At 43.9% G+C, this 25,261-nt stretch overlaps 1 protein-coding gene across 1 annotated transcript in view; it reads right to left on the reverse strand.

Annotated features, from left to right (window-relative positions):
* The window catches only part of LOC147725440 (janus kinase and microtubule-interacting protein 1-like), a 1,438,523-nt gene that overhangs the window by 137,606 nt on the left and 1,275,656 nt on the right, over positions 1 to 25,261 (reverse strand). The window lies entirely within an intron of this gene.

The following is a 25,261-nucleotide window of genomic DNA, read 5'->3' on the forward strand; positions in this document are numbered from 1 at the left end:
ATAGTGAGGGAGAAGACACACTCCACTAAAGCGGCAGGACATTGAGGAGCGACGAGCAGAGGTGGAGGAGATGTCAAGACCAGGGGCAGAGTAGCTGGACATCGAGAGGCAGTGAGTGGAGGAGGAGGGCACGTTGACGCCAGGGGGAACATGTCAACATCCTCCTTAATGAGATGTTGGATATATTGTTCAGTAGGAAGTGGCGGAAAGACACTGGTAGTGCCAAAGGAGGAACGGGCAATGCGAAAGCATAGTACACCTGCCATCCCACAGACACTCCTTCCACCAGGCGAAGGGAGGAGACTTGGAACCTAGAGGATCAAGTGAAAGTTTGGTAAGGTGAATGGAGGAGTGACAGACACCTTGAGCATTGGGGAAGTGGGCAGTTTCCAACCTGCAGTTTGAGGATGAAGGGAGGGGGGTTTGTATTGTGATACTGGGACACAGTCATGTTAGGGAGACACGAGTACACACAGACCAGGGAGACCCACAGACATGTCCACATGGCTGCTCAGTGACAGGTTGATAGACAGAGGGCTGGACTCACCATAATCCTATAGAATGTCAACGAATTGGGGAACAAGTTGAAGGGGGGGGGGGGTGAATAGCTACTCTACCTGCATAACCCCAACTTAATAATGCTACAGGATACACACCTTGTGGGAAACTGCTGTGGTCGTTTAGGGAAAGGTCGATATACACTGCCAGCACACTCTGGTTTTGCTACGGGATCACAAGAGGTTGGCATCTTAGCACACAAGCCATACCATTACAGGTCACACAAACTTGGACTTGCCCAGGGGGCAGTTTTGAAGCAATTAGCGAGGTGTTTAATGCAGAGATCCTAGCTCTGGCATCTTTGTATCTTCCGCCGGTCTGCAGTCACGATACTGGGCCAGATGAGATGGATGGTCCGGCTACCCCTGTTCTCCACATTACTATTCTCAATTTTACAATGCGGGCGACTATGACAAGATCAAACGGGGTAGGAGGGCTCCAGAAGGAGGCCCGTTTGCACACTTGGTTGGAGGTGCTTGGATTAGTGGATATGTGACAGGAGGAAAATCCCATGAATAGACAATACTCCTATGCAGCTGGCTCGACAAGGTTGTGTCCTGTGTAGATTACTAATTCACACCGGGACAACAGAGAGGGCAGCTTGGGGCCATGCGCTACCTGGAGCAAGGCATCTCGAACCACACTCCCATGCCCATGCAGCTGGTGGTCCTGAGCTGTTGGACCCAGAGGGGCTGGCGGCTTGATTCCTTGGATCTCACAGATTGGAGATTAGGAAGGCAGTAGGTCAGCTCAAGAGTGGGAAGGCACGCCCTAAATGGGTTTCGATTACAGTTGTATAAGCGCCTGGGGAGTAGATTGTCCGGATCCCTGAGGGAAATGTTCTACTAAGCAAGAAAGGAGGAAACCCTCCCAGCGGACCGCCATCATGCAACAATAGTGCTGATCCACAAGGAGGGAAAACCGGTGAATCAGTGTGCATTTTATAGGCCTCTGCTGAACTTGGAAGTTAAAATTCTGGCCAAGGTGTTGGTAAACCAGTTACTCAGGATCATACATAAATTAATACATTCTGACTAGTCTGGCTTTATGCCCAGCAGATCCACGAGACATAAATTCTGACGGTTGTTCGGGTGTCTATGGCGGAGAGGGTCCCTGGGGAGCTGGCAGTCTTGTTGGCACCAGATGGCGAGAAGGCTTTTGGCTTGACAAAATCAAGGAACCTGCTACTAGTGTTGAGGAAGATGGAGTTTAGGACAGTAATCCTGGCCTTGGTTAGACTCCTGTATAACAAATCATGGCCACAAGTTTAGACCAATGGGTAGCTGTCCCAGGAGGTTGCTCTTAGCAGAGGGACTAGGCAGGAGTGCCCCTCTTGCCACTGTTATGTGTATTGTAGGTGGAGCCTCTGGCCAGCTGGGTGAGAGTGGTCACCCAAGTTAGAGGTCTTAGGTGGACCCCGGAGTGGATGATGTCGTCCTCTCCTTGGCAGACCCAGTTCACTCTATACCATATATATTAGATATCTTGGATATACTTGGAGAGTAATCAGGGGTGCGCATAAATTGGACCAAGTCAGGTGGCGTTCCCGCTTGCTCCTTTGGAGGCCCCACTGGGCTGGGGTGCCAGATGCGCTGGTCACCAGAGAAGTTCAGATATTTGTGCATTTATGTCACACTGGACAAGGCAGGCTTTTACTAACAAAACTTGGGAAGAGTTCTTCACGACTATAGGGCAGACGTGTGACACTGGCAGAAACTTCCACATACTCTGATGGGCAGAACTCCCTTCTACAAAATGATTGCCCTACCCAAACTCTTATATATGCTCCAGAATACACTAAATGAGGTGCCCGATACTTTTTTCGGAGAAGTGGACGCTACAACTTGAAGACTCCTTTGGGATGGGAGGGCACCACATATTCCCCTGTTGGCGCTGACCGGGTTCTTACAAGTGGGGAATTGCCCTCCCAGACATAAAACTATACAATGGAATGACTCAATTGCTGGCGATTAATGACTGGGAATTCGAGTCCCGGGGGAACCAGCCTTGCTGCATGGGCCCAGAGGATTACCTAAGACAGCTATACAGTGCTGCAAGACCCCCAAGTGGAGATCTGAACATGGAAGAAAACAACCAAGAAACTGTGATTGGCAGGGTAGTTAACATTGGAGATGTCCCTCTGGGATTCGGGATGCTTTCAGATCTGCAACAACTGGGGGGATGGATCAATGGGACAAATTTAGGATTCTAAACTTGGAGATGTGGGGGGACGAGAGGCTCCTCCTGTTTGAGAAACTCCACAACCAATACGTTGTGGATGACACCCTACGCTACAGATATTTACAACTCAAACATGCCCTAGTGTGGTAGACAGAGGAACTCCATGAGGTGGCAACAAAACTCCCCTGGAATATCGAGTACTAGCAGCTCCACTACACAAGCATGTAGTGTCCCTGATCTACAGAACCCTGCTGACCAACAGACGCTCCCCGCTAACATCAGTGAAAGACCAGTGGGAAAGGAACCAAGATATGCCAGACAACAAGGATTGGGGTGAGGCATGTCAACCTCCACTTGAAGTATGCGATCAGAGAAGGGTTCCACCTGGTACAGTTGAAAATCTTCCGCAGGGAGGACTACACGGGAACCAGGCTATACCACATGGGAAGACAAACACAGATAAATGCCTGAGAGGCTGTGGACAATCTGGAATGCTACTACATATACTGTGGCACTGTCATTATTGGGATTGAGTGAGTGGATGGCTTGCAGAGGTTACCGGGGAAGAAATAAAGATGGGCCCAGAGCTGGCAAATTTAGGAAATTAGGAGAGTAGACACTGCCCCAAAACATAATTGTGTGGTGCCAAATAGGACGAAGTGCAGCTATAGGGCTGCCGAAATAACCCAACTGTGGAACAATGGGTGACCAACATGGACTGTGTATATCAGCAGACAAACCAGTCTACAAATTTGGGAAAATATGGGTTCTATAGCAAGAATGCAGAAACAGTGGTGCGGGAGGTCTGAAAAAAGACTAGGAGTGGTGTAAACCTGAGAGCCTGCAGACATATACAGAGAAACAACTCGTATTTTGAATGTGCACAGGGACACTGGGTATCTATCTGTGTATGCAACAAAGGAGAGAGAGTCGTACAAAGTGACACCGAGACGTGTCGCAATGAATATTGATTTTGTTGTGAAATTTAATTGATCAATAAAAAGAAGCTTGAAAAAACCCAGCAACATCTGAATAGGATTCCACATTTTATTTCTTAAGTGCTTTAGCACATCTGCCTGACGTTTCAGCTTGTCTAACTATGGCCATAACATATTTTAGTCTGCATCCTCATTTACCCATAGTGTCTCCTGTATAGCAGGCTCGCTAGCATGCATTAGTTCTTGGGCATGGATTAATTCCTATTGTAGATTGCCAAATTTTCAATCCCAAATCGATTTCTTCAAGGCAGTACAAATTATTTTTTCTGTTCTTCTCTATGAAAAAACGTATACCTAGTTATGCCTAGACAAACTATTGTGGAAAATATGCAGTCGATTGTGCAATAGCTTCATTAAATAAATTCCCATCTTTAAATCCATCATCCTCTGACAGTTGATTAAAAATGCTTAGACCCGCTAGGCCCAGAGAATGTCATAATAACCTTTTTTTTCTTTTCCAAAGTTAATGTCCCACCGAAGTAAATAGCAGTGATGTAATTAAAACTTCCACTGTGACCAATGTATTGGTGGCTCTCCTGGAGTGCAAAGGTAATCTTTTGGAAGGTTAACAGTAATGGAAGCATTTTCCATGCATAGTCAATGGACTAGATGTAAGGATATGCATATGAAAATGCCTTAGTCTGATATTCACCACCAGAGCTTCACGAATCCTGAAGAGAAACTGAAGGCTGAAACAGTGTAATGGAAAAGTGGTTCAAGTAGTATTTAATTAGCACTCACCAACCTAATGATATGCATTGAGGAAGTAGTTAAAATATAATCTACATTGCATCTAATAAGGTATACAACTAGTATTGTCGATAATGATGAGAGGGCATCCAATTCAAAATTGCTTAGAGCCAGGGGTGCTTGAGAGCCCACTGCAAGATGGCTGTGCATTAGTGTAGCTCCACCTGCCAGTAATGTTAAACCAAAAAGAACAATTGATGGACAGAATGCAGAACAATTTCATACATTCACCCCAGTACAGAGATCTGGGCCTAAATCAATCCTTTTATGCTCCCCATGCCATTCCAGTTTGAACCAAGCCATATGCAAATCAGTCTTGACCCTGTGCCCAATGGGAACAGTCCAGCCCGAACTGCCAGGCCAGGTCCTCCCCGGACTGGAAACAAGCATCCTAGGCCCGGTTTCAGGGTTTCACCCCTCATCAGCCAGGATAGCTTGACTCCAGCGGCAAGGAATGCATGGGACTCAAATCTGAGCATACCAGTCCCACTCGGGGTGACAAATGCAAAATAAAAATTGATGGACAGAATGCAGAAGAATGTCATACATTCACCCAGTACAGAGATCTGAGCATAAATCCATTGTTTCTTTGCTCCCGATGCCATTCCAGTTTGAACGCAGCCATATGCAAATCAGTCTTGTCCCTGTGCCCAATGGGAACAATCCAGCCCGAACTGCCAGGCCAGGTCCTCCCTGGACTGGGTTTGGGGTTTCACCCCTCATCAGCCAGGATATTTTTACTTCCGTGCCATGAAGAGCACGAGACCCCCGTCTGAGCATTCTAGTCCCACTCAGGGTGACAAATGCGAAAAGAACAATTGATGGACCAAACGCAGACAATGTCATACATTCACCCAGTACAGATATCTGGGTCTAAAGCCATCGTTTTTTTCCTAGCCGTGGCATTCAGTTTGAACCCTGCCAAATTCAAATCAATCTTGACCCTGTGCCCAATCGGAATAGTCCAGCCCGAACTGCCAGGCCAGGTCCTCCCTGGACTGGAGACAAGCATCCTAGGACCGGTTTTTATGTTTCACCCCTCATCAGCCAGGATAGCTTGACTCCAGTGGCATGGAGAGCACGGGGCCCACGTCTGAGCATACCCATCCCACTTGTGGTGACAAATGCAAAAAGAACATTTGATGGACAGAATGCACAACAATGTCATACATTCACCCCAGTATAGAGATCTGGGCCTAAATCCATCATTTTTTTGTTCCCTATGCCCTTTCAGTTTGAATCCAGCAATATGCAAGTTAGTCTTGACCCTGCGCCGAATGGGAACAGTCCAGCCTGAACTGTCAGGACAGGTCCTCCCTGGACTGGAACCAAGCATCCTAGGATCGGTTTCGGGGTTTCACCCCTCAACAGCCAGGAGAGCTTGACTCCAGTGGCATGGAGAGCACAGGATCCACATCTGAGCATACCCTTCCCCCTCGGGGTGACAAATGCGAAAAGAACAATTGATTGACAGAATGCAGACAATGTCATACATTCACCCCAGTACAGAGATCTGGGCCTAAATCCATCGATTTTTTTGCTCCATATGCCATTCCACTTGGGGTGACAAATGCAAAAAGAACAATTGATGGACAGAATGCACGCCAATGTCATACATTCACCCCAGTCTAGAGATCTGGGCCTAAATCCATAATTGTTTTGCTCCCCATGCCCTTTCAGTTTGAACCCAGCCATTTGCAAATCAGTCTTGACGCTGTGCCCAATGGGAACAGTCCAGCCAGAACTGCAAGGCCAGGTCCTCCCTGGACCGGAAACAAGCATCCTGGGACCAGTTTCAGGGTTTAACCCCTCATCAGCAAGAATAGCTTGACTCCAGTGGCATGGAGAGCACGGAACCCATGTCTGAGCATACCTGTAACACTCGGGTGACAAGTGCAAAAAGAACAATTGATGGACAGAATGCAGAACAATGTCATACATTCTGCCCAGATTTTGGAAAAGGTGATGGACAGAGTCTCTGAATGATCCAGCATACTCCTACCCAGTCAAGAGATCAGGGCTTGATCCATCACCGTTTTTAGCTCACTGCATCATCAGAAGCTTGTTTCCTTCCCAGTATAAGAATTGGCTTGGTAGTTTGGTTTGCCCTGTTTCCATCATGCACTGGGACAGGAACAGACTAATTTGTATGTAGCCAGGTTCTGAGCTGGGATGGTGCAGTGAGCTAAAAAACGGTGATGGATCTAGCCCTGATCTCTTGACTGGGTAAGAGTATTCTGCATCATTCAGAAACTCTGTCCATCACCACCCCTTTTTCCAAATCGATTTTGTCCACACTATGTGTGGGAGGGTATACTCAGACGTGAGTCCCTTGCTCATTGAACCATCAGGATTCAAGCAAGCCGGGCCGACGACGGCTGAAATGCCAGAAACCGGTCCCCGGAAGCTTGTTTCCTTCCCAGTATAAGAATTGGCTTGGTAGTTTGGTTTGCACTGTTCCCATCATGCACTGGGACAGGAACAGACTAATTTGTATGTAGCCAGGTTCTGAGCTGGGATGGTGCAGTGAGCTAAAAAACGGTGGTGGATCTAGCCCTGATCTCTTGACTGGGTAAGAGTATTCTGCATCATTCAGAAAATCTGTCCATCACCACCCCCTTTTCCAAATCGATACATTCTGCCCAGTACAGAGTACTGGGCCTAAATCTTAGTTTTTTTGCTCCCCATGCCACTCCAGTTTTAACCCAGCCATATGCAAACCAGTCTTGACCCTGTGCCCATTAGGAACAGTCCAGCCCAAACTGCCAGGCCAGGTCTGGACTGGAAACCAGCATCCTAGGACAGGTTTCGGGGTTTCACCCCTCATCAGCCAGGATGAAAGTTCATCCGGAATATATCTGCTTTAACTAAGTCACCAGCTACACAAATTAAGGGCATATCAACTGGTTGACAGGCTGCAGCATATCTGTGCTGTTGAAGCCCATGAGACTCACCGGGAGTGGAATATCTGTCATTGACTTGCCTGACAGGCTCGGGAGCTACCTCAGAGGAAATATGGCATCCCCCTAGCTGCTGTGGCTGCAATGGCAGCTTGGTGCGCCTGAGTCACTTGGCGGCTCCTCTGGCTGTTGCTGTCTTTTCCTGCTTCTGAGCCAGGGAGCTGTCGTGGGCCGCTGTCGGGCCCTAGGGGAAGTTGGCTCGCAGACCAGTCTTCCCCCGGGGTTCTTCGTGCAATTAGGCTGGAAGGACATGCTGGAGAGGTGGTCAAGGGGTTGAGCAAAGGGTGGCTTTAGGGTGAGTATGAAGGTGCAGAAGAGGAGGCGTCCGCCTCCCCTTCTGCACCTGGCATCACTCGGGGAGGGTTTAGGCAAAGTCAGTGGAAGAAAAGTTAGTGTAGCCAGTAGGGGAGTGAGATCTAGTTTCCAGGTGGTTGAGTGTTTTTGCACGAGGGCCATTGGGGCTTTTTACAGTCAAATTCAAGCTTTTTACCTGCCTGGTCGGAGCGGGCATGATGGAGCCCGACTAGGAGGTGGTACAGGCCGCACTGCGAGTGCTGGGTCAGACGGGCCTCACGGCACTGCTGTGGCTCGGTGTATTGGACCAGGCATGGGTCAGCATGCTCCAGCCCCGCGGTCTGCATCGGCCGGTGTTGCAGTGGCAGTGGCGCTGTGTCAGGAGAAGCAGCCCCAGTTGAAAAAATCAGCAGGGAGCAAGGGGCAGGGCCAGCTAAAGCAGCAGCAGTCCAAGCACAGAGGCCGGAGGCAGAGCCTGCCCGCACAGTTGCAGGACTTTGCTCCCAGCACGGAGACGATGAGCCAGGGGGCAGGCCTGATTTCCTATGAACTGGCCCAGCAGCACGCTGGAGCCTGTATGAGGCCAAGGGATGTGGTGCTCCAGGGGGATGGGCTGTACAATTATGAACCAGCCTTGTAGCACGTTGGAGCCGGTATAAGGCAGGGGATAGATGAGCTCCAGGGAGAGGAGGCTTCTATGGACCGAACATGGAAGCCTCTCCCTGGGAGTATGTAGGATAGAAATGAGAGTGGGATGCCCCCCCATATTAAAGAAGTTGAAAGGGGTGGGGCCTAGGTAGTCAACCATAGTTTGGAAGCGGGGCGGGGGAGGTGGACAGCCGGGGGGGGGGGGGGGGGGGACCCCTTCCTACCTAGGTGGGAAGGGCTAGACCTGGAGGCCAAGATCCGGGAACAGCATCGGATCATTCAGGAGACAGATAGGAAGTAGGAAACATTGAGGGCAGCCAGGAAGGGCAGAGGGCTTGAAACCATGGGCGGGGGGAAGCAGCACTAGAGCAGGACCCAGGGGCAGAAGGGGAAAGGGGCAAGTGGGTGTGGGTTGAGGAGACACAGCAGCATGAGATAGGACCAGGGACAGCCGTGACGGCGGAGAGACCGGTGGTGTTGGGGACCCCTCAGGTTGGAGCAGCCTGGGGTGGGGGCACACACTGGCAGCTGAGGCCGCTAGAAGTGGGGTGGTGCCGGTGGGGTTCAAAACGGCCTTCAGATGCTGTCTGAAAGCAGCAGGGGGGTCCGCGGCAGCCTACCCTCCAATGAGGGATCGGGCATCGGTGTTGGCAACAGAAGAATGCAGTGGTGTGAATAGAACGAATGGGAAGGGTCTGAAGAGAGTGGTGCATGAGATGATGTGGGCGCCTACAGAGGATGAGGCTGAACTGCTGTTGGATTATGAGGACAAGAGTGACGAGTTGGAAGAAGGTGATGTACATGATGAAGATGACATGTGTGAGGGGGTGGTTGGGGCGCCGGAGAAGGCAACCAAAAAGATTGGTGTTTTGCAGGAGGCAAGTGCGGCCAAGGACAAGATGAAGACAATGGGCTCGAAGAAGGCCGGCACCCGCGACACGGAAAAAGAGGCCCATGAAAGTTTATCAGGTGAGGTTGACTGATGGGTTGCATAGGAAGGGGGGCCAAGGGCCATTAAGAAAAAAGCCTGCTGCTCAGTGGGTGTGGGAGATGGGTCTGTAAGAGACTTGGCGGTCCACTTAGGTGCAGCAGCGGCTCCTGTGTTTGGCGCAAAGGCAGCAGGGCAAAGCTTTTCATTGGCACGAGTGTCCAGACGGACAAGGTAGAAGGGAGTGAAGGGAAGGAGAACAAATCGAGGACAAACACCACAAGAAGATGCTATACATCGCCCGGCATTGCCGTTTGGGTCACATCTTTCTGACAAAACAACAAATAGGATATGGAAGCACGAATACGTCGTCGTGTTAAAGTTGCTCCATAGGGTGATTTAGGCGAAGGAAGGATCAAAAGAAGAAGAGTGTGAGCCGACGAGGAGACCAAGGGTTCCCAATAATATGGAGAAGTGGACCTCAGCGTTCCTAATATATGCTAGCATTTACTGTGAGAAAAATTTGGAAAGGGCCAATCACCTTATTGAAGTATATGGATATTATACGGAAGGAGCAGATGCACTTCGAGGATTTCACATTGTTGATCTACTATGAAGAGTTTAGGGTCAGCATCAGCAACAACCCTGACAAATCATTGGGGGAGGTAAAACAGGAATTGAGAGAGCAGTGGATGTCATTCAAGCAATCATCAGCGTGTAACCATACGCCTAGCGGCCTACCAGTGTCGTATTAGTCTTTTCCAGCGCGTCCTGCCCAGTCAGGAGCGGGAGGAGCGAGCTTTGGGGCAGGAGGTGCAGGTTTGTCCCCAAAGCAAGGGGGAGCCACCATGGGGGCTTGATGGAATTTCAACAAGGGTTTCTGTTACAGGTACCCTTGCAAGTTTAAACATGAATGCTCCAAATGCGGGATACAACACCCGCTCATGCTGTGTTTTACACTGTTCACCCCAAATGAGCAGTGGAGGGCCACCAAAGGCCGAGGGAAGTCTGGGCCAAAGGGCTCCTACCCTAGTTAGGATTGAGCCCATGGGCCTGTGGCTCTCAATTTACCCTGACAGGGAAGCGGCTTTAAGAATACAATGGGGTTTCAGGGATGGTGTTGAGTGGGATATCAAGGTCCCAGAGAATGAAGGTGGGCAGATAACTTAAAATCAGCCAGAGAATTGCCAGAAGTAGTAGCGGTAAAAGAAGTCAAAGAAGGGAGGATAGCGGGCTCATTTGCAGATTGGCCGATGGAGGACCTGTTCATATCACCTCTAGGGGTGCTACCAAAGAAAGAGCCAGGGGAAAACAGGATGATCCATCATCTATCCTGGCCGGAAGGGAGGTCAGTGAATGATTTCATTGGGGAAATGGACTCAAGGGTGCCCTACGTCTCAGTGGATGATGCGGTCCGCCTGGTGAGGTTGTGTGGGCAGGCAGCGAAAATTTGCAAAATGTGATGTAAAATTGGCCTTCTGCTTACTGCCTAAACATCCTGCAGATTTATCACTGCTGGTGATGCAGTTTGGGGGCGCCATCTATGTGGACTAAGTCCTGCTGATGGGTTGCGCGATTTCTTGTGCACACTTTGAGCTGTGTAGCACTTCCCTGCACCAGGTCTTTGTGAGGAGCAGCAGTCACCGGGAAGTGTCCCATTACCTGGATTACTTTCTGTTCATGGGGGAGGTACCATCAGGAGCAAGTGGAAGGGTGCTGCATTAATTTCAGGAATTGGCGCAGACATCTGGGGTCCCCCTAGCACCAGAAAAAACAGCTGGGCCCAGTTGTAGGCTGACTTTTCTGGTTATTGAACTGGACTCGTGCAATGGGTGGCGCAACTGCCTAGTGAAAAATTGACGGGCATACAGGATTTTCTGCTGTGGGTGGAAGGGGAGAAGTAGCTTGATCTGAAAACAGTGCAACTATTGATGGGTTTTCTGAATTTTGCTTGTTGGGTAGTAAGAGCCAGGAGAACTTTCTGTCAGCGCCTTGGCATGGCCAAGTCTGGAGCAGTGCTACCACAGGGTCAGGATCTCGACGGGAGTAAGGGCAGATATGAGGGTTTGGCAGACATTCTAGGCAGATTTCAATGGAAGACAACACGATTTGGCAGGTTCAAATCTTTTCGGATGCAGCAGGGGCATCTGGTTTTGGACTGTTTTGGCACGGACCTTGGTGCGTGGAGCAATGGCCGGCGCATGCAGGGACAGAGCATAGCATTTCTGGAGTTTTTATCCACTTCTGGTGGCATTGGCGGTGCAGCGTACTGATCTTCAGAATAGGACGGTGCTGTTCCATATGGACAACATGTGGAACTGGTCAAGAGACAGAAAGCAAGGGACTTGAGGGTCTTGCAGCTTTTGCAAAGGTTCATGCTGAAATGTTTGAGGTTGATTGTGTTTTTTTATGCAAAACACGTCCTTGGGGAAGTAATGACATTGTGAATGCTTTGTCTCGTTGTTAGTGGCGATGATTTCGAGGACGGGCGTCTGGAGCGGAGGTATACAAAATAAAGCTGCCGGACGACATCTGGGTCTGGGGGGAGTGATAGGCCTACTCGAAAAATTTATTGGTGGAGTTCACAAGCCGTAGTTACAGGCTGGCCTGGTCTGAATTCAGAGGTTTCATGGGACAAACTGTAGCCACAGGGAGCCCAACAAAAGAGGACAGTAAGCAGAGAGAGATGCATTTTGTTCTAAGTTGTATTGACACAGGTTTGTCGCAGACGACGACTGTGGGAAAGCTGGCAGGGATATCATTCTATAGTAAACTGTATCTAGGTTTCAATCCCACTAAAGATGAAATTCTGAGTAGGATGGTAAAACATTGGGGGTGTGAACGAGGAGAGGGGGAGGGAAGCCATAACGTTTGACTTGCTGCAGGATTTGTTGGGGGTGTTGCTGGTTTGTTGTTATGATACGTTTGAGGTGTCGGTATTCAGGTTATGTATGATTTGGATGTTTTTTGGGGCCTTCCGGGTCTCAGAGTTGTTGGGAACCGTACAACAGGCAGGAAGAATGTAAGAGGAGGTGAGACTGGATAGGGCCCAGTTGGGGATTTGGTCAGGTAATTCTAAGATAGATCAGGCTGCTAAGGGTAGAGGGGTTTGGTTGAATGAGAGCAGCTGCAGCGGTGCGTGCCCCGTAAAAAAATGGCGAGGCTACTTAGCGAGGCCAGGACGGCCTTCGAGAGGTATTTTTTACCAAGCGTCAGGAGACCAGCTGATGGCTTTCCAGTTGCTGGCTGTACTAAGCATGGCTTTAAAAGGTTTGGGCAGGGGCCCTGCCAGGTATGCAACACATTCTTTGAACATTGGCGCAGCCACAGTGGCAGCACATTTAGGAGGGTCATGGGACAGAATCCGACACATTGGGAGATGGAGGTCTAGGTGCTGCAAGATATAAGTGCGCTAGTAGGGGAGTGAAAGAACAAAAAGGCAGGGACAAGAAGACTTGCACAGGGAGGAGAGGCCTTATTCAGTTTGTACACTAAATTTATTCTTTTGTGTCGCAGGTTGTGTGAGCGGCTCAGGAACCAAGATGGTTACCTGGATCGTGGGACATTCTTTCATGCATTGGCCAGAAAAATACGCTGTTAGTCAGGTTTATGATCGTAACCTGGGTCTGAGGAGCAGCCATAATGAAGTGTGCTGGAGGGGTAAAGGAGGAATGCGATCGGGGCTTTATTGCGGTGGTTGTCAAAGATGGTATCACAAAGAGGCTTTCCCGAATTGTTGGTTCTACACCTGGGTGAAAATTATCTGATACAACTATCAGGACTTGGTATCTTGCAGCACATAGAGCGGGATTTAGAGGCAATGAAGCACAGCTTGGCTGGAACATGCCTAGTATGGACTGAGTTTGTGCAGCGCAAAGTGTGGAAAGGGGCTGTTAAGCACAGAGACGTGGAGAAAGCCCGCAGAAAGTTGATTAGGGCAATGAGGGTGTTTTGTCAAGCGAGGAAAATTCAGGCGATCGCTCATGTTATTGTTTAGGGACGATGGGGTGCACCTTTTGCAACTAGGGAACACCTACTACATAATGGTGATTAGTAGTTTGTGGAACAAATCCATCTGGTACCGTAGGTGTGACTGAAAGCAGGGCGAAAGGTGCACAGGAGAGAGGGGCAGATACACTCACTACAGGGGTTCTCTGGGTGACAGTACTTTGTAGGGGTGGTGAGTCACATACAGGTGCATCCACCGCTCGGGCTGTAACAGGTGACTGATGGCAGGGTGTGGGATGCAAGAGAGCGATGACCGGAAATTCAAGAGAGGATGTTGGATGAAAGTGAAGCTGGAAGGGGAGATGGTGAAGGTCGCAGAGTGAAATGGGAGGAGCGCAACAGGTGTGATGGTTTGAGGAAGTATGGGGTGAATGAAGGGGATAATGGAAAATGTTATAGTTATATTGATGTTTTGGTTAATATTGTTATCTGTTACATCTATGTCCTAATAAAATATCCTTTTACACTTCAAGTAACAGCGTGGAGTGTAGTTATTGCGCAAAGTCGTGCCCCGGGGGAAGTACGGTCGCAGACCAGTCTTCCCCTGGGGTACTTCGTGCAATTAGGCCCGAAGGAAGTGCTGGGGAGAGGGTCAAGGGGTGGGTTTAGGATGAGTATAAAGGTGCAGGAAGGGAGGCGTCTGCCTCTTCCTGCACCTGGCATCACCGGGGAGGATTTAGGCAAAAGTAGTCCACCCACCCACCGTACAAGTCATAGGGGAAGGGTTGCTGGTGATGTTAGTGTGCCAGTTTAGGACAGGTTGTGGACGTTTGTGGGGTTAGCAGTACTTTGGAGGGGTGGTGAGTCACATATGGGTGCATCCAACCCTCGGGAGGGGGGAAACAGGTGACTGATGGTGGAGGAGGGATGCAAGAGAGCGACGGCAGGAAATTCAAGAGAGGATGTTGGAGGAAATTGAAGTGGAGAATGGGGAGATGGTGGAGGTTGCAGTGTGATGGTTTAAATATGGATGGGGGGATTGAAGGGGATGATGATGGAAAATGTTATAGTTATATTGATGCTTTGGTTAAAAATGTTAACTGTTACAACCATGTCCTAATAAAATGGCCTTTTATGCTTCAAGTAACAGCGTGGAGTGTAGTTATTGTGCAATGGTCTGATGCAGTGTGCTGACCCTGCTCATGGTGCCTAGCGGTAAGTGGCGAACAGCCCCTCCGCCCCCCTCCCGCCGTGGAGAAAGGCACCCTACAAGTGTACGACTGTTGGACCATGAAGACGAGTGTTCGCAGTGGCTCATTGAATACTCCCTCGCGGTGCCTCTTGAGATAGGCTGGCCGCTACAGCTGATGTGCATGCCTGCTGCCATTGTATACCCCAGGATGGCGCTCACATACCAACAGATGCCTACAAAATCAATACAATGCGGTGAATGCGGACACTTTGCAGCCCTACACAGTCCCACCCACCGCCACTGCATGAAGCATTATATGGATAGGACGGCTGATGCGTTCGGGACTGATTGAAGAAGCCTATACAGCATTTATGAGCCTAACTGCTCTACTGACTGCATGGCATGCCGTGCGCTTCTGAGAGCGCAATGGTGAGATTGAGGTTTTGCTGGCCATTTGAACGATGCTGCTAATACCTGTACCAATCTATGGCATTTATATTTTGCTGGAACACTGAGTGTTGACTACTCACTTTGACCTGCACTGCTCCCGTGCGCATTGGCGAGGGCTCTGGAGGCCGGTGTTGGGGTGGGGCCTGGTTTGGGTGATCCCGGGGCAGCCATCTGACGTGTGGGCCATGGTTGGCACTCCCTGACTACAAAGCATTCAGGGAGTTGTAGAGGATGGGGCACACATACCTTGTAGAACTGAAATGTACTTTCCGAGCTAATATGTGTTGTATACATGCTGTGGTGGGGACTGGACTTTAGGAAGAGGGGAAGTGAGTGGAAGTGTATTAGTATTAGTTATTGTAATGTTTTGTTTGTTTTAGTATGGTTCAATAAAATCATATTTACAAAAAAAAACAATCTAACCCTTATGTAGTAGTCCATCACCATTCCTTTAAGTGACAAATCTTCGATTTAATAATATACTCTGAAAATTCGAAATTTAAGAATAGAAGGTGCAACCAAAACAGGAGAACCAAATAGAAGAGAAAAATAGATAAGATAGCGCATCTCATAAAAGTGTGTAAGTCCTGCAGGGCTGCTAAAGGAGAAACACCCATGTTTTTAGATTAGTTCTTCAAACTCCAAAAGTAACAGAAAATATACGTAAGGTGTTCCAGCAGAGAGAAAACTCCATTCCTCTGTATTGCGCAAGACAGTAAGTATTGTCTTACCTCTATTGTTTAACAAAAGGTAGTAGCGTATTCCAGTTCAGATAGATCCTGCCTCCCGAGCCATATATGTCCAAATACTCTTATAATGTGTCATATATGTAGACATGGTTCTCGGCTCCCAAAAGCTCAAATCTTGCCCAATCAAAATTCTGTGGCAGTACACATATGTATGGATAAGTTGTGTGAAGAATTGCGTTTTACCTGGAGATAGTAACCAAATGCACGACTTTTTAAGTATTCCTACAAGGAGAAAACTGCTTATAATGGTTAACAAAAAATGAATAATATGCTACTACAATCCTACTAAACCAAAAATGATATAATGAAATGGCAGTGAATTGTTGCGTTGTAGTGCTAACAGTAAAATAGACAGCATCTCATATGCACAAGCAACCTCTGTGCATGCACAGCACCTACAAAATATTCTAACCAATCTATGTAAGCGTCCCTATTGTCCATATTCCACCAAAGCCATAGCATCATCTCAGAAATCTCATTTCAGAAAATAATCAATCAAAATTCAGTCTCACGCAGCAACTATTATTTTAATAATAAGCTAAAGTATATTGTGATATCCCAAAAATCTGTTATCAAGGTCGAATTAGACCTTAAAATAAGAAAAAAAATAATTGACTATGGTGCTGTAACTTTAAAAGTGAGGTTACCAACCTCCCTTTACATGCACAAAATATTGGTGCGCATGAGGCCAAATTTACATAGTGATCGTAATTATAATTGTCCCACCTAGTAAATAACGATTAAAATACTAGTTACTTGTGAAATCTGACTAAGTAACTAAAAATACATGAAATGACAGTGAAGTAAAATATTGTAGCGTTGTGAATGAACAACATTATCCTAACATATGCTCAAAATACCGGTATGTGTGTGCCCGTGTAACACTCAGGTAACTCTGAGATATATTCATCAGGTACACATGGAAGATTCTAAACATACTTAACAGTAACTACCTTCATATTCTTCAACACATATTAACAATCTAAACACTTGTGGTATTTAAAAAAATGATCCACCAGCAAATCACATCAAGATACAGCAATACGATTCTTACCAAGAGAAGGAGAGTACTTTGACATTCATGTGTTTTACTGCCATGTAGACCAAGTGCCATTTTGAAACTTCTATTTATACCATTCATGTAGTAAAAGTAAAGACAGCGGACTACACCATAAGTGGAGCAAAACAGTAGACATAACAACAAACTATAAGTCAGAACGCATCAGCCATTTTGAATGTATGATGTTACAACGCATACTTTTACAACGCATACCTTTACAACTCATTTTTTACCGTGCGACATCCATTACAACGCATTCTATTACAACGCATGCCATTACAACAAATGTTTCAAAACTACCTTTACAACGCATTCCATTACAACGCATACTACCTTTACAACGCATACTACCTTTACAACGCATACCATTACATTGCATGTATGGTAAGCATTGGATAGTGTAGGGGTAAAAATTACTATTCTAACTCACGGGGTGCAACAGTAGGGTAAGTGTTGGATAGTGTAGGGGTAAAAATTATTATTCTAACTCCAGGGGTGCAACAGTAGGGTAAGTGTTGGATAGTTTAGGGGTAAAAATGACTATTCTAACTCCAGGGGGTGCAACAGTAGGGTAAGTGTTGGGTAGTGTAAGGGTACTATGCGTTGTGATGGTATGCGTTGTGATGGTATGCGTTGTAATGACTGCGTTGTAATGACATGCGTTGTAGTGGTAGGCATTGTAGTGTCATGCGTTGTAATGGTTGCATTGTAGTGGTAGGCATTGTAGTTTCATGCGTTGTAATGGTTGCGTTGTAATGGCATATATATATATATATATATATGTATCACTGTGTCTTTTATCAGCGCATTGAAAAATGACCATCTTTAAGCATCCGGACTGCAACCAATCCTGGATTAAAAGAAGACGGACCACACCCTACCTGGCTCATCAAAGTAAACATACCATCACTTTATAATAAAAGCGTGGCAGCCAACTTGGAAAGACTATCAACAACTTTGTTAAAATCAATTCTGTTATTCCTACCCCCAAACAGACAAAATAGTCTTTTATATGCATTCTGATGCCCCCATTGTGGACAAAGAGTAATCATTTAAGTCACTATGTATCTCATCTGTGCATAGGAAAAATATCATCCTCAAGCATTCAAACCTTGCATAATCCGGTTTCTCACAATAAATATGTCACCAAAATTCAAGTGAAGAGATGGCTGCCATCACATAACCCTAATCAGTAACATTGATAAATCTATTCTAATATGGGCAAAGCTGTCAGTCTTAAGTAACAGGCTTTAAGTCTATGAAGTATAATACGGTCAAATATGAGATGTTATGGCGACCACATTAGCCATATGTTAACATTTACCTCTATATCCAAATAAAACCTATACACTAATAAAAAGGGGCTATCGGATTAGATGACATGTGGTAAATTCAACACACTTACGAAAAAGTAACCCAACGTGATTTAAAGAATCATATAGGTAAGAGTATAGAATGTAAGACACATAGATATAGCCATAGCAAGAAAGATTTAGCCAGCTTAAAAACAGTCTATAAACCAAGAAAGTATTGCATCTCATGATCAATGTTTAGACCATTCTCGTCTGAGTGTAAATGCATAATTCACCAGGCTTCACATTGTCTTAATTTCAGTTCTCTATTACCCCCTAGCATCATTCTGTACAACATCAATACCATGAAACCTGAAACTCAGATGCCTATTCTGAGCCTTACTATCTTTGGAATGTAATGCTATAGAGTACCTTACATCTTGTTGTTTGAGAGCTCTATATTGTTCAGTTATCTTCTGCCATTAAGGTCTGATCGTACTCCCTATGTATATTTTTTCACATCTGCAAATAATTATGTAAACCACGTTACGAGTACTACAGTCACTATGCATTCAAATAACATTATCTCATGAGTTACAAAAGTTAAATTTAGTAATCCCATCCACTGCCAGTATGCACACTTGTACGATTCCTCAGTCGGCCAGGATAACCATGTACGATGTACGCATTGTATCGGATAGCTAGGGCTAATAATATGCCGCAATGATCTAACCTTATGATAAGTAATGCAAGGGCGTTACGTAATGCAAGGCTGTAAGGTCTTATCTAAGTTTAGCAGATCCCAATGTTTACACAAAATACTTTACATTTTATTAGAAGAAGGTGGGAGTTGGTGAATAATATCATCACAGATTTTTGTTTTCTGATGTCATGCCTGGTATCCACAAGTGTGATAATACAATTTAGTCTGCGTGACCTTGCACTTGCTCCAGAGATCACCTGTTTATCATACCCTCATATCCCAAATGTCACCTCCATGTCAGAGAGGTTCTGCGTATATTCTATATCCTCACTACAGTTTCATCTTGCTCTCAGCATTTCACTGAATGGAACAGAGTTAATCTGACACTTCGGGTGAGCACTAGATGCATGAAGTAAGGAGTTACAAGATGTCTTTTTTCTGAACATTTGACTATGTTTTCTGTCACCACTTATATGTAGCCCCACATCCAGAAAAACAATCCTCTCTATACTAGACTCAAACGTAAATGTCACATTATACATATTTGAGTTTAAGAACTCCAGATTATCAGGCAATCATCGATATACCAATCCCAATAATAATTGTTATTGTTCTATTTTACTCAATTTGGGCCCAAGATATGCACCTCCTCAAACAAACCCATAAAAAGATTTGCAAAGGATGGTGCAAATCTAAAGCTTGTGCCATTCCCCCATAAACCAGAATACATTTTTCTTAGTCACAATCTTGACAAATCAATGAGAATTTCTGAATGTTCCAAAAATTCAATTAGTCTCTTGCAAATGCGGAAGTGCAATAACTCCATGTTAAAAAAAGGTTAGTTACCCTTTCACGACTTGCAAAACTATCAAAAATAAAAATAAATGAGTGGAAAGTCTTAAACACATAACTACCTTGACACTCATCTACAATTTTCAAATCTGCAGCTTTTGCACGACTAACAACTCTTAAAGACCATCTATGTAAGTGGAGAGTTCAGATGCTGGCATAACCACAATTCGAAGGAACCAAAAACAGAGTACAAAATAATATGTGTTGGCAAAAATCTATTTATTTTCATAGAACAGTCTTTAGCTTGTGTCTGCGTTAACATATCATTGACTTGTGGACAAATTTATGTATGTTTTTAATATGCAGAGCTGCATCTGGCGACATAATCCACAGTAAATATCCTTTTGATTAAACAGTTTTTAACAGCATGGTTACTGAAAATTGATTAAGCTAATAAGGTATATGGATGCACAACTCAGAGACATTTGTTTTGAGAGCAACATATTTAGTCTCATTCAGGTTTGTTTGAGTACTTTACATCCATATCACTTGTGATTGTATTCTTTAAAGCACAAACTACATGTCAGCTTCAAGAGGGAGGAGATGCAACTACAAGTTTGGCAGACAAAATAGAAGCAGACACCTTGCCTGATACTGCAAAACAAGCACATTCAGCAGTTGTAGCCCAGCCTTACCAGGCTAAGAACTTTGTTTAGCTGTATTAGAATGAGAAGAAAGTAACAGCTGCATGTGAATCAGAATAACTCTACTGGGTGTAGTACCAATTTAGTGGGATTTCAATGACAAATAGAAAGGAGAGTAAACATCATTCACCATCATGAATTTGAAAATGCTTGGTAGTGTCTGCAGGGAGTCTATACATAAACATTGATGTGCACTTCTATTGCTCCTCTATAAAAAAAACTCAAGTGCACATCTGTAAAAAGTCTGGCCACAGGAAGTGAAAAATAATTAGGTGTGAAAACTAAGAAGGAAAATCAGTGTTGGCAATAATGATTACTTTGATTCTTCAAAAAGGCTATGATTAATGATTAGAGATTAACTATTTTGTGCTATGCATGAATGTTGCATAGCAAATTCTCAACCAAAGTGACAAAAAACGTTGTGTTGTGGCAAAACACAAAACAGGCCATAGGATCTAATTACCTGATTGCAAAGGACTTTCTAGTGATACCAGTAAACAAATCTGACGATACCTGTATTGATAAAAGCTTTTCATCATTGTCTAAGAATACAGATGAGGTCATAAAAGTGTCCCTTAGCAAAATACTTCTGCTGAAAGCTGTGAGCCTACTTTTACAATGGAACAGCATATGATTTTCTTTATCCAGGTTCATGTATTTGCTCTATAGAGGGGAAAAGAGTGTGTGGTAAAACGGTATTCATGTAACCCCCAAGCTCTTGCTTGTTTGCAGATATTTGTCCCTTTCTGTGATACAAGAGAAATGTAACATAATTTAAACTGCAACAGACAGAATCTGATTCGAACACAGACTGTTAGTGAATTAGTACAGCGAAATAAACCAGGCAAATTTCAGCTAGCAGTTTATACTGGTAAGGTATTTGACCACTGGAGTACTAAAATAGGCATAATTTTAAATAGGGCTGCTCATCAAATAATACATTTGGCCAATGTTAACAAGAGATGTAAATTATGATTTTATATTAGTTCATAGTACTTATTTTGTAATTTTGAAGTTATACATTTCTCAAACATAATAAAGCAATCTATTTTGTGTATATAGCTGAAGTTCCAATTCAGGACACAGTTGTAATCAGCTGTATGATTAAGTTTACATTTAAGCATGTTACTAATTGTGAACGTCAAACCATTCACAAACAACTACTTGCTATTTATTTAACAAGGAACTAACCAGACAAACCTTTATGGATTTATAAACCTGATTCACAACCCAAGCACACAGTGAAAAATTAGGTCCTTTCCTCTTTTCATGGGAGTCCTAACTATCCAGTTTCAAGAGAACAAAAACATTAGGAAAACACAACTTGACAGGTATGCCACCAAAATTAATTGAACAATGAAACTATCTGAATATTACTACTTTTATGCGATTCAAGTAAGATTAAATTTTAGCACCGCCAAAACCATTACATATTGTGGGGTGAAGTACAGACATATAATGTGCTTTCATATATGTACTGTATACAACTACAAAAAACACATTGATGCAAGTTCATAATGGCATTCACATCGTTCATAATGTAAAATTGAATTACAGGTACATTTCCAAATAATTTCCAATAAACAACATATCAAAAATATTTGTTATAAAGGTTGTACATGTACAAAAATATTTCATTTTGTTTCAACAAAACTCAAAAAACAAAATGTACATTACTGCTCTTTGGTAAACATCATATGAGCCTGAATTTAGAACCCAGACTTTTAGGAAAAGCTATGGTTACGAAGTAGCAGTTTCTACTCCTGAATTGATTAGGTTGAAAACTACCAATAAAGTCTACTTTTAATAATTGTTTACAGAACAGAGTTGTTCAATTTTGCATCCAGAGATTTTAAAAAACCAGTACCATGAGTCTTTAATCACAGCACACATTCATTATTTTATTTCAGCTAAAGCATACCCATGCATCATTGTAGTTCCTTTAGGTTTAATTAAGTTAATTAAAGTCAATGTTGTTCATGTAGACGCAATCATTTTTAAATGGGTAAGCTTGTGCTTTTTATTCCTGCATTGTATGAACTGATATACCTGGAAGGTTTTAATGTCAATTCAAATGAGAATTGTGCCGTTGCCATACTTTCACTGTGATTCTCTATTTTACTCAAAAGCAACATCACATATGAGAACTAAAAGAAATATATATTATGGCTCAAATATTATGCTGTAAGAAGAACCTGGAAACATCTATGCTAACCAGTCAAACAATTCAGAGGTCTAATTGCATCCTGGCCAGATGATGCTTGATTCTACAGTTGAAATGTCATTTTGCAAAATGGACTGACCATTTCTACTACCTAGGAGAAGTAAAGTTCCCAGAGTTATGGTTTTTTAATTCAGGCATTTCCAACGAGTAGAGCATGTGCTCAAGATACCTATAAGTAGCTCTCCTACGTGCAGCTCATCCTACTAAATTCGAGGCTATTGCTTGGCTGAATTAACATTATGTATACCAAAATTGAAAAGTGTGTATTCAAGATGAAAATGTAAGTATTTTCAGAGTTCATAAGATGATGTTTGGAGAAAAAGTATTGAAGTTCCATAATACATCTACATTTCTAGTTTATAAAACTTTCCTTACATTACTACTGCAAACCCTGCCTGATGCACTTACATAATCATCACTAGCATTCTTGCATGGGGTTGCCAGTAACGTAATGTTGTCTGTGCAACACTAACAATATTGGTAGCTTTGCGTGAATTTCATTCAACATAAGTAGCTCTTATTACTGAAAAGGTTAGAGATCCCTATTTTAATTTAAACTTTTAAAGGACAGGAAAACTGATTTTTTTATGGCCCTGAGTAAAAGTAACGTGGTCAAGAAGGAATACTGTGGATAAAAAGCTAGCTATTGAATATGACATCAAGTTTTCAAAATGGTCCTAAGTTTAGTTTTGCTTTTTACTCCATTGCTTAGCACCTTGCTCTCAAAAAGATATTCCTTCAATTGTAACCCATCTGGAGTTTGACATACAGAGTTCCAAGCCATTGCTTAGTTTAGGATCAGGAATATCTAAATATCACACCTAATTCTTAGCCAAGAGCTAGGTAGAATGAAAAATTCTGTATGATAAGCACAAGTATTTGAAAGGTACTAATTTGTTTATGTGCATCCAGTAGAAAGAATAAAAAGCTGGAATAATGCAAACATTTTTATGTAGGCCCCTGTGTACGGACTAAGTCACATTCAATAAGATTAAAACTAGTAATGGCCTTCGCAGAAGAGATTAATTGCATAGTGTTGCAATATTCTAGCATCTGTTGAAGAAAGACATTAGTCAAAATTACCCAAAAAGGCAAAAGGTAGAATGACCTTTAACAGTTGTGAAAGATAAAGTAATCTAAAGGTGCCTGCTCCAATATAGGACAGTATTTAAAGTACATAATCAGTCATATCTGCCAAGGTTGACTGCCACCCAAACAAGTTGGGAACCAGCATCCAAAGATTGTGACCAGAAAATGGTAATTCATAATGCGGAGATGGTATTTGTTGTCAGTGTTTCTTCATCTCAGATTTAAATAGCTGATTAACAAAATCTTATCCAGGTGATGTAAAGGTAAACACTATTGGGGACATATTGTAATTAAACAATAAGGGTAAATTGACTGGTTATTGATCATTTATTAGCAGATCTGAAAGTAGATCCATAAGGCGGATGTGCCACTAATTTTATTCAACTCAAGAAGAATGATTCACTCTATCTCAGTGACAGGCCATGGATCCAAATTTCGGACATGCTACTGAGTAGAAGATGATGGTGTCCAGTGTCATATGCCACTGACAAATTGAGCACTATTCACCTTAATCCTCAAATAATCTAGTACTGATTCAACAGTGGGTTCAAAGGAAGCCAGCTTGAAAAGGACCAAGAATGTTGTTTTACTTCATGTAAGACTGGACCATCTCTGGCTGAAAAACATGTTTTAAAAACATAGCAGACATGATCTATGTCCCCAAAGTTCGGTGACTACTTCTATATTGATGTGGACACCAGCATTTTCCACATCACAAGGGCAAATCCTTGTATACAAGGGACAGTTGATCAATTTAAGAAAGACTTTCTAGGTATCAGAAGCAATTTCTTTAATCAACTTTGTACAGCAAGATTCCAGTTGTGACACATTTGGGGAATAGAAAAACCCCATTCAGTAAACAAATCAGGATTAAATACCATTATCACCTTAGCTGCGTGTAAATATCCCTCCCCAGTGCTGCGCTGTCCATTGGAACTAGTGCTGAATGGACGTCCAATGGACGTGCGCAGCACTGGGGAGGTAGCGCTCGTGACGACCGTTGGCCGTCAGCAGCGCTTAAGAGGTTAAGAGGACTGCATGAATAGGAAGGTTTGTCCTAAGGATAAAACAGCTTAGTGCCTAGTGGTCTAGATTTTAACTACTTTATTAGATAAGTAATTTGGAGCATATTACAGACAGACCAAGAAAATTGTTACCAGAGTTCTGGGGGAATATCAGGAACCAGAAACGGTAGTTAGTGTAATGTACATTGTGTTTTGCATAATGACCTTTATGTAGTTTTTATTAATGCAGCACAACATTCATTTTAGATCATGTGACATGAAGTTTAAAGTTGCCATAACTACTGTGAACGCTTATGAATTAAAAGAATTTCTGTTGAACAGTTCTCTTTTGATAAATATTATTGTAGCTAAGACAATAATCATGTTTTTGTTAAAAGCAATGCAATAGAAAAAAGTTTTCTTAACCTTGTACATTAAGTGTTGAGCTAAATGTGGACTTATTTTTGAGCCATTATTTTTTCCCTAGGAAAGTAGATTGATAGTTTTTTGTCAGTTTTGAATAGATGTCCTATTGGAAGGAAATGGAATACCAAGATAAATCATCAAAATAAAATTAATAGATTGTTATCATAAATTACGTTATTGAGGTTGAGTAGTTTTATTTACTAACATATTAAAAATAAAAGCAGGGAGATTATCCGGGGTGGACCTAATATTTGCTGGTGATCTGAATATAGTAAAGACTCTGAGCGGTGTCAATACGCTATACGGAAAAA

Source organism: Lissotriton vulgaris, chromosome 3_2, assembly GCF_964263255.1.
Source record: "Lissotriton vulgaris chromosome 3_2, aLisVul1.2, whole genome shotgun sequence".
In the NCBI taxonomy this organism is placed as follows: domain Eukaryota; kingdom Metazoa; phylum Chordata; class Amphibia; order Caudata; family Salamandridae; genus Lissotriton; species Lissotriton vulgaris.